The sequence below is a fragment of the Ambystoma mexicanum genome, chromosome 4q, assembly GCF_040938575.1.
Source record: "Ambystoma mexicanum isolate Mex_15411 chromosome 4q, UKY_AmexF1_1, whole genome shotgun sequence".
NCBI lineage: Eukaryota > Metazoa > Chordata > Amphibia > Caudata > Ambystomatidae > Ambystoma > Ambystoma mexicanum.
The window spans coordinates 199,612,961-199,632,138 of NC_090928.1; the positions used below are offsets into that span (position 1 = coordinate 199,612,961).

The 19,178-nt window shown below is 49.2% G+C and overlaps 1 protein-coding gene across 4 annotated transcripts in view; it reads right to left on the minus strand.

The window, feature by feature from the left end:
• The window catches only part of ARID1B (AT-rich interaction domain 1B), a 1,170,625-nt gene that overhangs the window by 548,336 nt on the left and 603,111 nt on the right, over nt 1–19,178 (minus strand). The gene's annotated exons all lie outside the window — the stretch shown is intronic.

A 19,178-nucleotide genomic window follows, 5' to 3' on the forward strand; every position in this document is an offset into this window, starting at 1 on the left:
GGCGCATGGTTAGATCCTTCTTGGGTACAAGGAAGTACACTGAATAAATACCTTCCGTTACCTGAGATAGAGGCACGACCTCTATGGCTCCTTTTTCCAGCAGTAGTTGTACTTCTTGGAGAAGGATGGCAAGGTGTTCCGGTGTCATGCGTCGTCCCCTCGGGGGTCTGTATGTTGGGGAACTGTTGAATTCGATGCAGTATCCGTGGGCTACGGTGGAAAGTACCCAGCGGTCTGACGTTATTCCCTTCCATGCTGGAAGAAAGGATGTTATCCGGCCCCCGACTGGTGTTGCATGGGAGGGGACGCAAATCTTCGCGTTACTTGGTGTTGTTGGGGGCTTGGGAGCCTCTGGGGGTGGACCCCCGCCCTCTCCTCTTGCCCCTGTGCTGTCCTCTTTGGCTGTACTGCCCACTATTGGTCTGGTAACTGGTGGCAGGGTACTGTTGCTGCTGATTTTGCTTTTGGCGTTGGCCACGAAAAAAGCGTGTGTTGCCATAGCCGCGTCTGCTAGTGGGTTTAGAGATCTGGTCAAGAGTTTTGATAGTATCAAACTCGTTTTTTAGCCATTTCCAGAGCCTCATCCACCGCCTTCCCGAAGAGGTTTGAGTCTTCAACAGGTTTATTTATTAAAGACGCCTGTGTCTCCGGTTTGAACCCTGAGTTGCGCAGACATACATGGCGTTTTAGGAGTATTCCCTGAACCAGGGAACATCCCGCTGTCTCAGCAGCATCCAGAGAGTTCTTTACAATACTCTGGTTGACCTGGGTTCCTTCGCCAATAGTTGAAAGCAGGCGTGTACGTAGTGGTTCCGGCGGTTCTTCGGCGTCCTTGCGCAGTTTGGCCCACTGTGCGTCCGCGTAGCTAGCTAGCAAAGAATTGTTGTTCGCAATTCTTGCCGAAAAGGCAGCCAAGGATGTGACTCTTTTAGCAAGGGCATATAACCTCTTGCCCTCCTTGTCAGGTGGTGCCTCACTGGTGGACAGCGGCACCCCTGCCCTCTTCCTTGCATTAGTTACTACAAGGGAATCCGGAATGGAATGTCCCCTGATGTACAGCGGGTCTGAGGGTGAAGGAGTGAAAAGTTTTTCAATCCTTGGATTAACTCCTCTGATTAGCGCGGGTGTGGATAGCGAAGGGATGATTCTTCTCTTCACTGAAGCGAGGAGGGGAATGGTCTGGCTGACTGGGGGTTTCTCCTTAATTACTCTTTCCACAAAGTCCATTTCCGGAGAGATCTCCACAGTGTCCAGTTCGAAATGTGCTGCTGCTCTGCGCAACAGAGCATTGAATGTGGGCTGATCGTCAATGGTAGACGTGTTTCTAACAGGTGAATTGTCTGAGGATTTAGGTTCAGGACATCAGTGTCCGAATATCCTGATGGGGATTGCCAGGGATGAGAAGGTCCTTCTTCTGGATTTTCTCTGAAGCCTTCTCCTACCATGTCTGGGCTGTCTTCCAGACCTTCCTCTTGGTTCTGTCCTTCTTCATTGTCCACAAAATCATCCTCCTCTTCTAAGTATTGTTCCTCACCAGTGAGGTCATACACATTATGGAAGTCTAAGGCGGTGTCCTGCCTTGGGTATTTGGCCCTGGGGTCCTCCTGAGGCCCTTCTCTTGTTCTCTTGGGAGTGGGAGGGTTCTGGGTGTTCATAAACCTCTCCATTCTCTCCATGCAGAGATGGAGCCTTTCCATGGTTTCATGGGGTACCCCCGAGCGGTCTAGCGGGGGAAATTTAGTGTCATCTTGCTGAAAACGGCTCGACCTCTCCCCCAACGTCGAGGAAAGTGTCCTGTCGCCCTCCGAAAAGCCTTCCGGTGTGCTGGGGGTCCCCCCGACTGAAGGGGGTAGTCCCTGTTTTTCTTTGGGTTTTTTCGGCGTGTCTTTCGACCTTTGCGTAGCGCTCGACGTGTCTTTCGGCGTACGCTTCTGCGCGTCGGCTACAACGATCCTCGCCAAGCTCTCCGACTCGTTTGTCAGCGGAGGGCTGTGGTTTCGACGTTACGGGTGTCGAACGTTCTACGGCGGCGTGCGCTCTCTGCTGGTGCGCGCCGGCCGATGGTTTGGGGGCGGCGCCCTTATTTGCCGAAAGCCCAGTCGCTGGTCGCGGCTGCGGTTGCGAGAGGGGCTTCGAACCCGAACGGTCCGAGGAGGCCGCCGGTGTAACCTGCGTCTCCTTGGGCGCTGATGCTTTCTTCGTCTTCGACGAAGAAGAGCTATGGGTTGTGTGTTTGTGTGTTGTATCGTGTGCGTCAGTGTCGCCAGGGTGTTCATCCCCATAAGCAGGGCGTGAGCCGAGCCCGTCGGGGCCGGGGACAGACGAAGAAGAGCACGAGCGCTCTTTAGAGGGGTGTACGACTTCCGTAGCGGAGGTCGTGTTATCACGTTCTTCGTCACTGTCGGTGGTAGCAGCGGCGGGTGAAGACCCGGCCTTCGACATAGCGTAGGCCGCCCACCTCTTGACCCTACGGTCTTTTAGAGTCTTTGGCTTTAGAAGCCGACAAGCCGAGCAACCCTCCTCTACGTGATCGAGGGGCAAGCAGCGGTTACACCGTGAATGCTTGTCCTTCCAAGTAAACTTGCCCTCACAAAGTGGGCAAAACCTAAAGGGTGTCCTCTCCATAGCCGAGGCAATAAACCGTGATAACTACCCCAAGGGAAAGGAAGGGGAAAAGGAAAGGCATTCTCAGAAAAAGAATCAGAGATGTCCCACGACCCCACTCTCCCTACTGTATTTGGCCTGCGAGGCCAGGCCACGTGTTTGGCAACGCCGAAGGATCTCCTCCGCTCGTCCCTTCCGTTGCAGATCTTGCTCGGCGGAGACAGCTTCACCACTGCGTCGAGGGAGGGATCGATATATAAAATCTTTAAACAGGAAAAAACGACCAAAGGTCGAGGAGATGGAATCTGCAATGTCTCTCGAGGAGCTCCGCGTAAAGGCGACCAGTAGCTGGGCGGAAAAAAACAATCTGAGGGACCTCGATGCGTGAGGGATTGTGGGTACAACACACGTCACTATAGGGATAGTATTTCAGACACGCCCGGTCGACGTCCCTTTTCGACTACGAAAAACAAGATGCAATACTCCGCAGTGACCACTGGATGTCGGACCTATGCACAGCATGTGATTCTAAGCAGATTAACAAGCATCAGAAATATATATATCGTTTAAATGTTCAAATAAACCTTTTAATTTGCAAAACAAACCTACTTCTTGGCTCAGTGGGATCAGGGGGATTCTAAGAGGGGGTGTTATACAAGGGTTGTCATCCAGAGTACTGAACTGGATATAAAAATACATCAATAAGGGTTTCCCTCAGCTTCCCAGACCAGGCATTGACTTAGCTGTAGTGTTAATTGAATATCGCTTACACTGCAGTCTCAGTGATTTAGAGTGACCTGTATTAGCATAGATTGTGGCCGCAGCCTCATAAAAATGTTCTTAAATGCATCTGTGTGCTGTTGGTTACATGCCAGTTACTAGAATATTTCATGTGTTACCCTTCAGCACCATTTGTAAATTGTTAAGCATTTTACCCCGTTTATAAGGTGCTTTGTCACTGGCCCTTCCAGGTCTAGGACTCATGCCAGACTCCAATGACCCAGCTATCGGCTTTCTGAATTTGCTTTTCAAAGTAAAAACAATGCTGTTCATTTATTTTATTTATGCCTTCCTGGATTTAAAAAAAAGGCCCTTTAGCAGGTAAAATGTTTCCCCGTTTGTCCTTCACACTCCCCTTCCCCCCCCCCGTTTATTCTCCCCCCAAACCCTCCAACTTCTATTTTTCCACTGGTCGGCCTCCCAGCCATCTCTTGCCCGTGCCTCGGTCTACACCTGTTTCTTTGTCTCCATCTCTCATTCTGTGCGTCACTTTCTGCCCCCCTTTTCTCAGCCCTCACCCCATCTACCAGCCCCTTCTCTTCCCTCTCCTACTACCTCCCCACCGGCTACTTTTTCTCTCTCCCTTCTATCCATTCTCTCTCTCGTTCTTTCTTCCTCTCCAGCAGTCTCTCCACTCAGCTTTTCCCTCTCAACCCTTGCATTGGTGTCCCTTCTCCATGCATCCAAGGGTACCCCACAGGCCTGTGTCCCATGAAAGTAAGTGGGTGTGCCTAGCTTGTATACCTGCCATCAATGCCCCGCCTTGTGCCCGAAGCCCGGTGCAGATAATCATCCGTGTCAAAAGGGCCTAACATACTCTGCTGGCAAGAAGTCTACTTCTCTGCCTGTAATAAATCTGTTCTCTGCAAATACTTTGTTGCATTGAATGGTGTTCCCAGTTTTCGGTGTAGATCTGCCTGTCACTGCTGTAATTGCCATAGGGGGGGGGGCCAGTCTGTCTGCTTACACAAGGCAGCGTCAGGTAATCCCTGGCTCAAAACATGCCTCTGCCTGGTGTCTCCCACACAGGCCTTCCCCGTTTTGGTCTGCCTCCCACGTTCAGTGTCCAGTTATGCCTTATGTGGGTAGAAAACATTGTTTTGAAAAAGTTGTCCTAGCAAAAGATCCTCAGATTTTTCCCCGCAACTTTCCTAAAAAGTGAAATACAGAGCACTGGCAGGAGAGGATTTCTGATTGAAAATACCTAGACGTTTGCTGCATTGCTGGGGCCTGAAGCCTATCTGGTGGGCTCATCCGCCTCTCTTTGTGCGCATGTTCTATATGGTTTCCAAATTCTCAACACTAGCAGAGGATTCTGCAAATTATTTAACTATTGCCTTTTGGTTGCATATTGAAAATCACATTTTTAAAAAGGGCAAGCTACTGTTTCAACAAGTCCTTTGATTTAAATGTTATTTCTCAAACCACAGGCATTTTTTGCATGAGCCCATATCTTCACTGGACAAACATGATAGTTAAGGGCGATTAGGCAGCTTATTGCTGCTATGGGAAATCTACTTTTGTTTTGAATACATGTCAACCTTTAGAAAAATGCTACTTTCTGATAGTTAAAACAACGGTAATTTTGCTTTCCAATGGCAGTTTGAAATACAAGGGGAGTAGATCAAGTCAAATAACTCACTGTGTCTGAATAATAAAGGTACATTCATAGAATATGAAAGCAAAGTTTGACAGTCTCAGAGCGGCAGGTTAAAAATGCACAGGCATGTCAGTGTTTTAGTTCTACATCCAAAGAAAATAATGCTGCCTAGTTGCACACATGTACAGTGATTTTTTTAAAACCTATGCATTCACAGAAAATACTTAACAGATAAGTATTAGCACAACTAGGTGGTATAAGTGATTAAACATGAAAATAAGAGAATTGCTACACAATGCATAAAATAAGCAGTGGCGCAGAGCAATTTGGTATGCAATGCTGTAGGTTTGCTAATTAAATTGACAATTGTGTAGCAAATCTAGCTATTTAATTTACCCTGTTCATTGAAAGCACAGCTCACACCTGCATACATCTCGCCCTCGGGGATCTCTCCACCCTCTCTCAGTTCACTGCAAGTTCACAGGGGCTAATGGAGAGAGAGTGCAAAAGTAATCTTCTCTTCCACTCAAGTGCCAAAGGCCTTTATGGGAGTGCTAGGCAAGAATTACATTTATTTTTCAAATAATTGCAAACTAGTAATAATTGGGATAATCATTTTACTGAACCAATTTTATCCTGCCTTACAACAGACCAGTATGTGTTAACTTATTTTTTAAAAGAGTCCTGCAATTCCATTCCTAAAATATTTGTTACATGATGAATAATTATAGTACTGCCACTGTAAAACACTGCATTGTCTCCATGCTTTACAGGAAAGTTTAGGTTAGTGCATCTAAATCTCATAGTCCCAACTAAATTTAATTTTGTTTGAGAAGATGCATCAGATTGCAGTGCAAACAGTTTTGAAAGTGTTCAGGATCACGCAGCCAAATGCTTTTGATTGCAAAGCTGGTTCTGTAACCTGCTGGTTGCATTCATCAGTGCAACTGGTGCTCACTCCATAAGCTGACCCCATACTCGTTGACATTCTATTTTAGCACTGTTTGCTTTATACCAGATACCCTTGCTGCATACTGCAATGGTCCACCTAATTTGCCCAGCTCCCTGCCTGCTACACCATCCACTATGCTTAGTCTGACTTTATTTCCTCTTGCATAATGAATACACAAAGCTAACTAGATGTTTACGCAAATTATTGATCAATAGTTCTGTCCAGCCTCTACATCTACTGCAATACCATACACTGTAGTTAGCCTCCCGAGCTTGCTTTGCTCTATGAATATGATTGCATTATATATTAGTACATGTGGGAGAGAGCTAGACAAACTGTTTTCAGAGCCCATATTTATTTGTGTCCATTCATGCAGCTAATCGGTTACATTTTACAGGCACTCAACCAAGGCTTGCAAAGTCTTTTCGCCCACTCACACAGTCTGGTAGATTTTATGAACGGGGAGTACCATTTGCAGGGGATGTTTAAAAAACATTTACATTTTTTGCAGTAAATGTCAAAGGTTTTGCTGTGCATGGCTGACCTCTGTTTGGCCGTTGTGTGCCAAACAAGTGGGTTTGTGGTGACATGCACCATTTTTCACAAAGTGCATTCACATTTCATGTCACTTGCCATGGGTTGAGTGCATTTCTCTTAGGCCGAGTAGGTTAACTAAGTTACTTGACCATCAGGACTAGCAGCATTTTTAAAATGTGCAAGGCCCGACTCATCTCACTAATCACTAATGGTTTACTTCAGCGGTACACAAAACTGCTGCATAGTTGCTCATTTTATGTCTTGGATGCAAATAACTTCTGGTAAGATTAAACACGTTAGTACAACGTTGCTTATCAAATGAGTTTAAGAACATTTTAATTAGCAAACTATGCTAATCAATTTTCGAACGCTTATGTATGCCTTGGTACATCACATTTTTACGATAGTTATAACCAGTCATACTATACAACCAGATTCTATACTTCATACCAAGTTGTCATACCTTTAACATTACTTGCGTCCAGTATATCCAGCCACCTCCTGCAATGACATTTTGTCCACACAGGTAATAGAAATAATGAAATCGAAAACAGTAAAAAAAGAAGACTGAGAAAGAAAAAAGAAATATTGTGAATATAGTCATCACACCATGAATAGCCAACCTCACTTGGTCAGAGTGAGCAAGAAGAGCACCATTCACTCATACAAATCATTAAAAGACGCACAACACCTCCAGATACTGATCAGTCCTGCCCCTTCTATTCTCAGGTCACCCTCCCAAATTTAGACAGCAGCTAGAGATCAGTAATCCAATCGTTAATTTTCTGTTTTTCCATCATGTGTTTTTTGGCCATAACCAATGCCCTGCAAATCCATTTGTGCTGTTAGTTGGCCAGCTTCTGCGTATCCCTTTGGGAGTGGAATAAGGCTAGTTGGCAGCATCCTCATTTCATCCTCCAGCACCAGATCCTACTCAATCTAGAACACATTGTCCAAGAAAACCTAATCCTATCAATCCCAGAGTGTCGCAAGTCTGCTTAATGATTTCAACACCCCCTCCAAAAACAGTCACTGTCAATCAAACCTAGTTTCTGCATGCCAATTGGAGTCAAGTATAAGTGTAACAGCTTCTTCTGCTGTACCTGACCGAAGCATCCACTCATTCACTCAAGATTTCACTGCACTAACTGCATCAGCCGTGAGGTCCGTCTGCATAACTGACCTGGATCTTGTTACTGGTTAGACTTGGAACTTTTTAAGGTAAGACTGGGACACCCATGCTAGAAGGTGAATTTACAGATGGCAAGTCAGACAGTGCTCAGGCTGTCTCCGAGCAAGTGGCTAGCTCAAACTAGACTCAAGCCACTGCAAGAGCTAATGCACAAGCTGAGCCCTGCCATCTGCGCTACTGGCCAGAGAATTAGAAGAGTCACTGCTCAATTCCAGGTGTCTTAAAATGGTACGACCTCCTTTCAGTTTTTTAACGTGATTTTTTTGCCGGGCGGGGGTTGGAAAAATATATATATTGGGTGTTCGGGGATATATAAAAAATGAGGAGTTGGGGCATTTTGGGGGGAACCCCCCACAAAAAAAATCCGCAGTAAAAAAGCCCACAAAAAAACATCCCGCGATGAAATGACATGGAACCCTTAAAACATGTGTTTGATTTTAAATTTAGTAACCACCTGCCAATGTTGAGCTTTCAATGTTTCAAGGGTCTTTCTTGGGAAATCCACACTTGCTTGCTCCATTTCGTTTGTTATATAAAACACATAGTGAGTAGGCCGCAAACGCTGGGAGTAAAGAAGCCCAAATGATCTTAGCGACATGAAATAAGTCTAAAAATCCAGTAGATGCAGGCGATTACTAAACTGAAAAGAAAATGCATGTTTCAACCTTGCATATTAACGCACACACATCTATTCAAGATGGTGATAACCCCACCTCAGTGTGGGAAGGCATGATGCCTGGGTGGTGGTGTTGTTGTACAGTGGGAGATGGAGAGGGAGACAAACGAAGGCAGTGGTCTCGTGTTGTAGGTAGTTGCACGTCACATAGGAGTACTGGGGTGGGGAAGAAGAATGCCTGGTTGGGGTGTTGTGGCGAGGATGGGTTTAAGGACACCCGGTAGGTCTGATGTGTAGAAGTGGGGTAGGGAAGGGGCGGGAGAGGAAGCAGGAAGCCAAATATGGAGTCTTGCGGCTTGTGTTTTGCTCAAAGACCCAAGCAAAATCAGTGGCGCAGCCTGACTCAACTCTAGCCATGAATATCAAATGGCCCACCTGTAGGCAAAGGGTGTGTCAAACACTGCTGGGAATGGGGACAACTGTCTCCAGGAAGAAAGTGAGCTCAGTACTGGAGCGATGGCAGCGGGATTGTACACAGTTGTTCCACAAAGTCCCCACAAGTGACCACAAAAGGGGCTTAAGGCAGTATTAATTAAGGGCCATCTGAATAGCAAAAACTAAAAACAGCCCATTTCACGGCAGCCAAAATAAGAGAACACCCTGAAGAAAAAGGTTTAACATACAACACAAGTTCGTCGATTATGTAAGCACGGTGAGTTGCATTGAATTTCCATGGATGATGCATTTTGAAAACCAACATTTAGACTTGTTTAGACCCACTAATGCCAGGGTCTTGCGGTCATGTAGTATTATAAACACGTGTTACTATCACTCAAATCAATGTTTTCCTATTACCACCCTAAAAAGGATGGACTTCTGAATGTGCCACCTGGGATATGCAGCTTCTTAAAGTGGGCACACTAATCCACAAAACTCTGTGTGGGTTCTCATGTTGCCAAGATAGCACAAGCTGAGATTTGTGTCCCTGATCTGTGTGTTTTAATTCGGAAGAGAAGCTGTTTTTCTTATCAAATAGAAATAGCACAGGCTGGATCATTGATGGGTAGTGCAAGAGGTATTACCCAAATTGACCTTTTACAATTGACCTTTTGCACAATTGACCTAATTATAGTGGTCCTAATTGACCTTCTGCAAAATTGGCTTTTCTATTATTTTAGTTATTTTATATATGTATTGGGTTGGTTTTGGATTATAAATAATATAAGGGGATTGGGTGGGGGTTGCAGGGTTTTTTTATTGGTCAGGGGGTGGCAGGGTGTTTCCCCCGCATATATGTCCTAATCGACCTTCTAAATTAGGGCTATTCTCCGAGGTCAATTGTGAAAAGGTCAATTAGTATACAACCGGCGCAAGCAATGCGGCTCCCAATGCTTGTAGCTTCACCGGGGATGTTGCTGCCAATACAATCTGCGGGTGTGAAGTGTGAAAGGCAACGTGCCATTAAAGTTAACATGAGCTGTGCCATCCAGCACTAAGAATATATATGGCAGCAGCATGGTCGACAGCCTAATGGGAAATAGGAGCCAAAAAACATTCACATGATCTAATGTGTCACTAGGCATGTATTTTCGCTATGGTAATCTCCAAAACCTTATGGAGTATGCGAAAGATCATTTCATTTAAAGCTACCATTAGAATGAGGTTTACAGATTTTCAAGGTTGTCTTTGGTTAAATATGGAGTTTATTTTTATTTTACAATAGGTTATTGTGCTTATTTCCAAACAGTACTGTAGCTTACAGATGTCCTTGTTATTTATATTTACTGTGCTTCTTTGCACTGCACCCTGGCCCTCGTCAGGCCCCACGGTTGAAATGTATTGCATTTTAAAATACATTCTGATCTACACATCTGACAGTCTTCATTGCTGGGATTTGTAATGTTGCAATCTGTGTACTGACAATTGGATAATCAGTCAATATCAGAACATAGCAATTTGATTGGCTGCTGGACAGTCAATGCCCATCAGACAGATTTACACAGGAGGCCTGGCCTTCCTGTACACATTCCTAGCAAGTATCTGAATAGAAAGGCTTTTCCTTCTCCCCTCATGCCCATACGCTGTCAGAGTGGAAAGTGGAGGTTTCCCTGTAGTTGTGGGAAGTCTTTACTCCTTCCCACAGCTCTGGGGAAATCTGCCTCGTCTCGCAGAAGAAGCTTCTCTTTGTCCTTACAGGCTGTCTGGTGTGTCAAGGATTTGGTTAGAAACCTAGCCAGAGGTCACAGCGAGTGGCCACCAGCAGTAGTGAAGTTTACAGAAGAGGAATTGCTCATGTGACCCTTTAAGTTCCAGTTCAAAGATACTTTATTGGCTGCTTTTCTTTAAGGAAAGGGTATGAAACACCTATAAGATAGAAGGGTCAATCCGAAATAAGGGTTTTTGTCAGGAATGGGCAAACACAAAGTTGATCTCTCTAGCATCTACCTCCTTTCTAAGAGAAGATCAAAATCAAAGTTCTTGACTCCTGGAACACCCTATTCTGCAAAGTAATGTTCAAGGACATAGCCAACTTAAAGTTCCAAACCTAAATCCTCATATTCAAAGTCCCACTCTAATTTAATACAAAAGAATGATAGAGGTTCTCTGGGAAAAGTCCATGTCACAAGTACTCAAATGATGGACCTTTCCTCGTGACACTATAGGTCTGTTTTGTTTTCCCAGGTTACAGGTTTCTCAAGTTCTGCTTCTTCTTAGCCTTGTAGTTCGAAGGTCAGGTCCTGTTAGCTCCACTGTTTTCAGCATTCCTCCAAAGTCCCTTCCGGACCTTGGTTTTATCGATATTCACAGCAGGTCTCTGCCAGACCTAGGGTTTCTCAAGAATTGACAACAGATCTTCACCCAAATCTAGGGTTTCTCGGGAATTCACAACAGGTGGTCTCACTGACCACTAGTTTTCTAGGATTCCCAAAAGGTCTCTGCCAGGTCTTAGTCCCTCTCATTCAGAACCCTTTTCAGTCAGCCATTATTCCATTGGCCTCCTGCCACAGGTCTATATCCTTTGCATACTTCGCCAGGGGTCGCTGGTGAACGGACTCAGGATCTGGCCTTCCAATTTCACCAATGATGTGGGAAGAGTTCATCCTTCACTATAGTCACTTTCTCTCCAGGGCTTCCTGATCTTTACAACTCTCAATCTTGCTTCTCCAGCCTTCCCTCAGACATGAACTGCCTTCCTCTAGGCAGCAGTCTTTCCAGCATTCTGACACAAATGGCCTGAACAACACTCCAAATCCTGAAGCCTGAAGGGTAAAGGGATTTTAATTTGGCTTCCTAATGGCTGTCCTCTCCATCTAGTGTGGGCCATTCCCTCCCTAACCCAGGCGTAGCTCAACCTCAGGTTTGTCACTAGAGATCAGCAACCCCTACTATCTAAGAAGGTGGCTGTCTAACGGTGGACAAAGGTAAACGCCTTCTCTCTCTAAACTCCCTCCCCTGGGAGAAGTCTAGGTAGTCCCTAACCTAAGTTGATCAATGTGGTATAAAGTCACGATTGGTGCTTTCAGACACTCAGGCCCCACTTGGCTCTTTCCTTCCACACCCTGGTATTCCTCTGCCAGTCTCTGTCACTTTCCCTTTCCTCCTCTTGCTCTCCCTTTCTACTAATCCATCCATCATCTCTCCACCTCATGCTTCCACTTTACCTCAGATGTTCCTACCCCCAATCTTAAGCTTTGCAACTCCCTCCATTCTACTGCTACGTTCTTCCCTCTCCACACTTCTGCTCTCCACCATCTATCTCTTGCACTCTCCTTTCACTACACCAGTCACCTCACACCTTGCATGCAAATTCAAACCGCCAAACCACTTTCTCTCACCAACACCTACCCTTAGTACCCACTCCTTCAGCAATATGCCATGCTCTTCTGCATTGTCCTTCCTCTGCTTGGTCTGTTAGTCCACCTTCCCCTCCCTTGAACTCAGCGAATAACCCACACCTTCGTTTTCTATGCCCTCTTTTATCCACCACCTTCCTTCTACATTGGCTCTCACCCTCATGGACTTCACTGTGCCAACTACTGGCTTGCATTTCCACAGTGGAGCTAATGCAGGTGGATACAATATGAACGGGGTCTTAAAACCAGCTGCTTTCAGCCACGTGGGTCTGCTGCCTAAATGCAATGGCTGCCCACTGAAATCAAAGTCCATGTCTTAGTTCCTATTGGGGGTTTCGGATTTCTGTTTATGCAGATTTGTAAAGGGGGCCAGTAGTCTGCTCTTTTACATGTACGGGGACTGTCAGTTTTGCATGGTCCACTGTGATGCTTAGGGGACTGCTCTGCAGGCTATGAGGCCGGCGTACTGCCTGTGCTGTTTTACATAGCTTGTTCATTCTGTTGGTTAACTGTTCGGAATGGCCTGAAGTCTGCCAGTTTCCCACCGTCGCTTTCCCGGTCCGGCGGTTTACGGGCTGTTCCACCACTAAGGTTGCTAGTACTTGAAGTCCCAGGGGACACACTGTCCAGAATTGTGCAGAGTATGCATGGGGTGTTCCAGTGGCACACATACACGCATGGAGGCATATGAAGAAGGGGCAGAGACTGCAGCCCTCCTAAGTCCCTACTATGGGGCAGGACGACTGGCTATAAGACTACCAGTTTTAGGCCTCTCACCCAATGCTGAGCGGGGGCTTGGGGGGTCCCATCCACTCTTGACATGGCCAGGTCTCAGACCATGTCACAGTTCCTTGTTCCAGAGGTTTTCCTTTGTACAAAAAGCTCATTTACCACGGGTATTTGAATCCTCTTTACGGACTGGTTATTCCACTGGACATCCTTAATTTCCCCAAACTACAAGTTAAAGACTGCATTAGGTTATTATCTGATGGCAGTTAATGAGAGACCACACGTTTCAAATGCATCCACGGCATGCTGTAGTATCTTTGATTTACCTGAATCACTGCAAACAGCTCAGCGGCATTCTGAAATATCTCCAGTCTGCCAAATGTCATGCCGCGGTCTAAGTGCTGGAACACAAGGTGAAAGATCCTTTGCTTGCTCCACATCAGGTAAGGTCAGCAGGTTCTTTCCCTAGAATCTCCCAAGAGTACTCCTCTCACATGCATGTGCTTGTAACGCCGGTTCACAGACCATGGAACTGTTTGGAAAAGATCTCTGGGAGTTTGAGTTCTCAAAGGAACTCTTCCAGAGGGTTGTCTCTGGGGATGGGGGACAAGCTGGCTAGGCATGTTGTTTAGATCACTCCACCAAGCAGCACATTATCATAGTGCATTGGTAGGCGATCTGAAATGGGGTCTGTTTATTATATAAGAAGTTACTTTGTCCACTGATGTATAAGAGCATTTTGCATGAGAACCTTCCTGGGTACCCCTGTTAATAAATTACTTTGTGGCTTTAAGGAAGGGATTGGTGCACATGGAAGGTCATGCCACACAATGGTGACATTGGCTAGCCTACAGCATCTCGCGCCTTCCACCTCCTTATGAGACACATCGAGATGCAGCCGGATAAACGCAGACTCTAGCTGCTTGCCTCCCTCACATGAAAGGATTGGGAGTTATTTCAACTCACCAAATATCTGACTGCTGCACACTCTGTTCAGAGGTCAATCCCTAAGCCACAGCCCTTACAACTCCAGCTCCTTGTTCCATCTGCACAATTACCAGCCAACTATGTAGATGAAGATGATCTTTTATGGTCTTCGTTTGCCACCGAAAGCTGGCTCCCACCTCGGTTGGATACCGATTTATAGTAACAATATTGTGCGATGGAAGGGCACGCCATGGTCTGAATTGACTACAGTGCTTTAAACAGCCACCCACTCCCCCCTCAGGACTCTCAAAATGTGTCACCCAATAGCTAGCCTTCTCCCTCCAACAATACTGCTTAAAGACCATGTAGATGTTATATTGCTGTGTTTTATACCATGCTCTTCTGGCATTTGCATCGTCTTAGTCCTCTGACGGATCCGAAGGAACATGCTGATTGTTTAATCTGCAGAGGGAAAAATGCCAGGTAGCTTTGTTGTTGTGTGCAGAGTTCTGAAGTACCTGGGTACTCAGAGTGTTTTATGTCAAGGGCATTGAGGAATATGTGAACAAAAGAGAAATGTGTGCGCCTGTGCTGCTAGGACATACTGGACAAAACCACTATATGTGAGTTGGTAAGAAAGATGTAGCATTATAATGGTTGATTACTTTTTGAAGCAGTATTCAAATGCCATAGCAAGTGTCTTCCCTGTTTGAAGGTGGTGTTTGAGGGTAGCGGGGCAGAATGTGAGGTTAGGAACAAGTTACTTACCTGTAACTGTTGTTCTCCAGCATGGGTCTGGCATGGATTCACATGCTCATGAATATTCCCCGTCGTCAGGCTGGGAATCCTCGGTAAAGAAAAAACCAGTATCAGTTTCGTTTCTGATCTGTCTTTCGTAGTAATAACCAATCACTGGTCTCTGCGTCATACTGACCACAGCCAATGACTGCCCTCTACCTAAGCACCGCCTCTGGCAGCCATCTTCAGATTTGGAAGCACGTGAAGTGGCAGTATGACCAAGTGAAGAGCCGCAGAGGGGTAGGCGGGAGGGTTCGCATGTGAATCCATGCCAGACCCATGCTGGAGAACAACAGTTACAGGTAAGTAACTTGTTCCTTCTCCAGCATGGGGTCTGGCATGGATTCACATGCTCATGAATAAAGAATACATAGCAGTACACACATGCACAACCACGGGAGGTGGCAAAGGCTCAACATTAAGCATCACATCAACTCAACATTAAGCATCTTACCTCCTCACCAGGCTCACCTCAGGCGAACAGGTTGCGCAGCACTGCTTGGCCGACCCTGGACTCCTCCCTGGAATCCCGGTCGACGCAGTAGAATTTCGTGAAGGTGTGCGTCGACCTCCACGTAGCAGCCCTGCATATGTCCAGCAGGGGCACACCAGATAGGAACGCCGTGGTAGCTGCGATCGCTCTGGTGGAATGGGCTCTCGGACGGCCAGGCAGCGGTCGGTTTGCCAACCGGTGACAGCACATGATACAGCCGGAGAGCCATCTGGAGATGGAAGCCTTCGAGAGAGCCTTTCCCTGATTGACAGGTCCAAAGTTCACAAAGAGTTGTGACGTCTTCCGAAAACCCTTCGTGCGGTCCACGTAGAACTTCAGCGCTCTAGCTACATCCAGCGAGTGCAAAGTCCTCTCAGCCGGCGACGAAGGCGACGGGAAGAACACAGGTAACACCAAGGGTTCGTTGAGATGGAAGTCCGACGGTACCTTGGGCATGAAGGAGGGGTGCGTCCTGAGCACTACCCTCGTGTCGTGGAAAGTCAAGTACGGGGCCTTGCAGGAAAGGGCCTGGATCTCTCCCACTCGTCGTGCGGAGGTGATGGCCACAAGAAAAGCTGTTTTCCACGATAGAAACTTCAACGGGGCCGAGTGCAGAGGCTCGAACGGAGGTCCCATGAGCTTGGTCAGCACCACGTTGAGCTCCCACGCCGGGGCCGGAGCCTTCACCGGCGGGAACGATCTGAACAGTCCCTTCATGAACTCTTTCACCAGACGATGAGACCACAAGGACGTCCGCCCCGTGGTTCTGGTGTATCGGGAGATCGCAGCAAGATGAATCTTGATGGACGCGTGTGCCAGACCAGCTTTGGCCAGCGTCAGCAGGTACGGCAGTACTTGGGGAGCCGTAATCCGTAGAGGGTTAATCTTCTGTGCGTGGCACCAGACAGAGAACCTCTTCCATTTGTGTCCGTAGCATTTAAGAGTCGAGGACGCCCTGGCCTTTGCAAGAACCTCTCTGCAATTGGCCGGTATGTCGTATCCTCCAAACTCTAGCGCTGCAGGAGCCAGGCCTGCAAGTTCAGCGACTTCGGGTCGTGGTGGAGGATGGCGCCTCCTTCCCTGGAGAGTAGATCCGCGTCCGCCGGCAGCTTGATCGGCGGGGACGCTGACAAGTCCAGCAAGTCCGGGAACCATATCTGCCTCGGCCACGCAGGTGCGACGAGGATCATCCTGCACCGTGACCTCTTGAGCTGGTTGACGAGCCGGATTAGCAGAGGCAAGGGAGGGAACGCGTAGAGGAACAGGCCCTCCCAGGGGAACGAGAAAGCATCGCCCATGCTCCTCGTCTGGGGAAACCTGCTGGCGAACCTCCGGCACTTGGTGTTCGTCGCCGTCGCGAACAGGTCGATCTGGGGTGTGCCCCACCGTCGGAAGAGGCGATCCACCAGATCCTGCCGTAGTTCCCACTCGTGGCACGAGCGCAGCTCCCTGCTGAGTGAGTCGGCGATGGTGTTTTTTATCCCTGCCAGATGAAACGGCACCAGAAAAATCCTTTGCTCGAAGCTGCCCGTCGTCTGGATCCAGCGCGCATCCAGGAATTCTTGCAACGGGCGCATCCGGAGCCTGCACATGGGAATAAGGTAGATGCAGGAAGACATCATCCCGAGGAGGGACTTGATGGACCTCACTTTGGCCGCGTCGGCCACCAACATCCGTTGCACCTTGCCCAAGATGGTCCTGGTCCTCTCCTCCGACGGGGAGGCCAGAAGGGACACTGTGTCGAGCCTCGCTCCCAGAAACAGTGCGACTTGCGCGGGCACCAGGTGGGATTTGGCGTAGTTCACGGAGAATCCCAGGTCCGTGAGGAGTTGGACGGTCCTTGCCGTGTGAACCACGGCGAGCTCCCTCGTCTTGGCGCGGATGAGCCAGTCGTCCAGGTAGGGGTAGACGTGGATCCCCTCGTGGCGCAGCTGCGCCGCCACCGGTGCGAGGCACTTGGTGAATACCCTGGGTGCCGACCGTAGTCCGAAGGGGAGGGCTCTGAACTGGTAATGACGCCCTTGGACCACGAACCTGAGGAATTTTCGGTGCCCCTTTAGGATGGGAATGTGGAAGTAGGCATCCTCCAAATCCAACGACGATAGGAAATCCCCTTCCTCCAGCTGGCCCAGGACGTGCTGGAGGGTGACCATCCGGAACTTCTGCGCCTTGATGAACTTGTTCAGACGTCGGAGGTCTAGGATGGGGCGCCATCCTCCCGTCTTCTTCTTCACGAGGAAGTATCTCGAGTAAACTCCGGAGCCCTGAAGCCTCTTTGGGACGATTTCGATGGCGCCCTTCCTGAGCATCGCCTTTACCTCCAGGAGAAGTTGAGGGACGTGAAGTTCTTTCCTGGCCACGGGGGGGACGCGCGGGCACCTTCTTTGAAACTCGAGCGCGTGGCCCCGGGCCAGGGCGTCCAGCACCCAACGGTCGGTGGAGATGGACTCCCACACGCTGACGAAGCCCGCCAGCCGGCCTCCCACCGGAGTGCTCCGGTGGGGGCCCGACCCCACAGCCGGTTCAATCCTGCTTGGACGCGGCCTTGCCGCCTTGACCTCCTGGGCAACGACGGCGGGGTCCGCTAGACTTGCTTCGTCCTCTGTAGGCCTCTTGCGACGACGAGCGGGCCGCTTGACGGTAGGAAGCGAAACCACCGCCGGAACCTCTGGAGGCGCCCTTGCCCCCGCTGCTCCGAAAGGGCGTCCAACGTTGCTGCAGAACTCCGAGGGCCCGGGCCGTCTCAGTATCCGCCTTGATGGCCTGAAGGGAATCGTCCACTGTCTTCCCAAACAGGTTGTTCCCGTCGAAGGGCATGTCCAGGACTCTGGTCTGGACGTCCTGCCGGAAGTCCGTAGCTTTGAGCCATCCACGACGTCGAAGGCAAACGCCGTTGCCCAGCTGGCGGAACCCAGTGTCGGCGATGTCCGTCGCCACGGCGATGGCGTGGTCCGAGGCCACCTCGCCTTCCTGCAGGATCTCCAGGGCCTCCGCCCTCTTGTCGTCCGGCAGAAAATCCAGCAGGGGAGCTATCTTGTACCAGAGCTCCCTGTCGTAGCGAGCCACGATAGCCAAGGCGTTGGCCGCTTTAATCGTCGTCGCTGCCGACGAGATGACTCTACGTCCCATAGCATCCAATTTCTTTCCCTCGCCGTCCGGCGGGGAAGTCGATGTGGAGGCCGCACCCCCCCCCGCTTTCTTCCTGGCTGCCGCGGAGACGACGGAATCCGGGGTAGGCTGCGCCCGGAGGCACAGGGGAGCCGTGTCCGGTACCCGGTACTTTTTCTCGTACCGGTCTCTTCTAGCTGGCGTCGTGGAAGGGTTCTTGAGGAGGGAAGGGCCCTCATCCCAAATGTCGTCCAACAGAGGCACTGCGAGGACCGTCTTCCTCTTGGCCTCGCGCCGCTGATAAAGGAAGCCTTCCTTTTTCTTCTCCTCAGGGCAGAGTTGGAAAAGCTCGGAAGCCCTGGAGATCATGGAGTGGAAAGATCCGATCTCGTCGGGCGGAGAAGCCCTGGCGGGAGGCGACGACGGAATATCCTCGTCGTATGCCTCGTCGTCCGTACCCGTCGCTGCCGTGTCAGTCCCCGTATCATCCCCTCGGGTGGACGGGGAGGAGGGCTGGACGGGGCGCGACGGTTGAAAAGGAGGTGGTGGATGGATCCTTCTTTTCTTGGTAGGGGGAACACCAGAAGGTCCCGGTTCTGGATCCCCCGACGGGAGAGGTTCCTCCGTCGGTAACGGTAGTCTCGTCCTTATCTCGGAGCATAAGGACTGTATGGCCAACAAAATGGCCGCCGAGTTGTCTTGCGGCGCTGGCAGAGGGGAATCCGACGGGCGAGCAGGGGCCCCGTCGGTATCCTCGACGATGTCGTCGTCGTCGTCACCTGCGTCGGGGTCCATTCTGACGGGCTGGCCTTCTTCCACGCTTAGGCCGTGGCTTAAGACCTCGATCAGCTCCTCTCCTGAGGTTGAGGCCGAATCTACGACGACGCCCTGCCCCCCCTTCTTCCCCACGGAGGGTTTCACGGGGGTCCTATCGATGGGCACAAAAGAAGACTCCCTCCGAGGAGGCAGGGAGATTCTGGGCCCCGAG